Raw genomic sequence first — 1533 nt, 5'->3', positions numbered from 1 at the left:
CCACCACAACAATAAGGCCAAGTTCCATTGGGAATGCCAAGGCCAATCTATGCTCCACCACCTCCCATCATTCAAGGCAATCAAGGTGCCCATGTTGCACCTCCAATTGCTAATCCTCCCCTTGCTTTAAGAGATCACTATGTGCCTAATGAATATAATGCACCCACATGCATTCAATTGCCACCATTTAGAGCACACCATTATGAAATCAAGCCGCAAACCATTTAAATGCTTTCTAATTATCATGGACTTCCAAGTGAAGAACCTTACAAGCATTTGGATGAGTTTCTTGAAGTATGTTCCACCGTAAAATACACGGACATGCCGGAAGAGGTCTTAAGGCTTAAACTTTTTCCATTCACCCTTAAAGACAAGGCAAAATATTGGTTTAACAATCTTAGGCCTTTTTCAATAACTTCTTAGGTGGAAATACAACAAGAGTTCTTGAAGAAATACTATCCGGTTTCTAAGACCAATGCCATGAGAACCTCAATTCGAGAATTTTCACATAGGGATGGAGAAATATTTCTTGAGGCATAGGAACGCTTTAATGAATTGCTTAGGAAGTGTCCACATCATGACATGCTCAAATGGTAATTAGTTTAATATTTCTTTGAGAGCTTATCGAATAATTACAAGGGCATGGTTGATGCTTCCATGGGTGGCTTTACATTGATAGGCATGAGGATGACGTGTGGCATCTTTATGAGAGCATGAGTGAAAATTCCTTACATCGTACCTTATCTTCGAAGAATGGTAGAAATTCTAGTGGTAGGAAGAGTGTTGGCCTACATTAAGTCGACCACTCCAATGAAATTACCACCGAAATGAAATCATTATCTCAAAGGTTTGATCAATTTTTGATCAACCAAAACTCGGTGAATCAAGTATCTTCCTTCCCTAACCATTCTCATCATGTATCTAATGAGACATGTATGACTTGTTCAAGTGTTTTACATTCTACTTCCAATTGTCTCCATAGACATGTGCAAAGTGAGCACCATGAACAAGTAAATGTTGTTTTTGTTAATCAATGGAAGAATCCTTATGGCAATCATTACAATCCTAGTTGGAGGAATCATCCGAATTTCTCTTGGAAGAGCCAAGGGGAGGGCTCAAACCCTTCCCAAGGTGGTTTTCAAGGAAAGTACATTCCACCTCCACTATAAGGCCAAGGTTCCCAAGGTTTTAGATCATCATACCAATCACAAGGAAACCAATTTTCAAATTCTCATTTTCCTAATCAATCATATTCCCAAGGAAATGTTAGAAGTCCCGTTTTTGAAGAGAAAGTTTTGACCGCTTTGGGCACTTTAGAGGCAAACACACAATTACTTCATTCTCACTCTCAATCCATAGCAAAGCTATAAACCTAAGTAGGGCAAATAGCTAGCACTTTTAACGCAAGAGAGAAGGGAAAAATGCATTTGAATGCTCCACAAAAGCAACAATGTATTGTGGAGACTCATTCCTCATCGGAAGGTCACACAATAGAGCATGTCAATGCGGTGACTACCTTGAGAAGTGGAAAGA

General features: G+C 39.3%; 1 pseudogene; it reads right to left on the bottom strand.

Annotated features, from left to right (window-relative positions):
- Positions 1–485: 485 nt before the first annotated feature.
- LOC132287367 (small nucleolar RNA R71) lies at positions 486–584 on the bottom strand (annotated as a pseudogene).
- Between the last annotated feature and the right edge of the window lie 949 nt (positions 585–1533).

Source organism: Cornus florida, unplaced genomic scaffold, assembly GCF_030987335.1.
Source record: "Cornus florida cultivar Cherokee Brave unplaced genomic scaffold, ASM3098733v1 CherokeeBrave_3.0.0_Hap2_Chr11, whole genome shotgun sequence".
Taxonomy (NCBI): domain Eukaryota; kingdom Viridiplantae; phylum Streptophyta; class Magnoliopsida; order Cornales; family Cornaceae; genus Cornus; species Cornus florida.
This window is presented reverse-complemented; position numbering and strand designations above follow the sequence as displayed.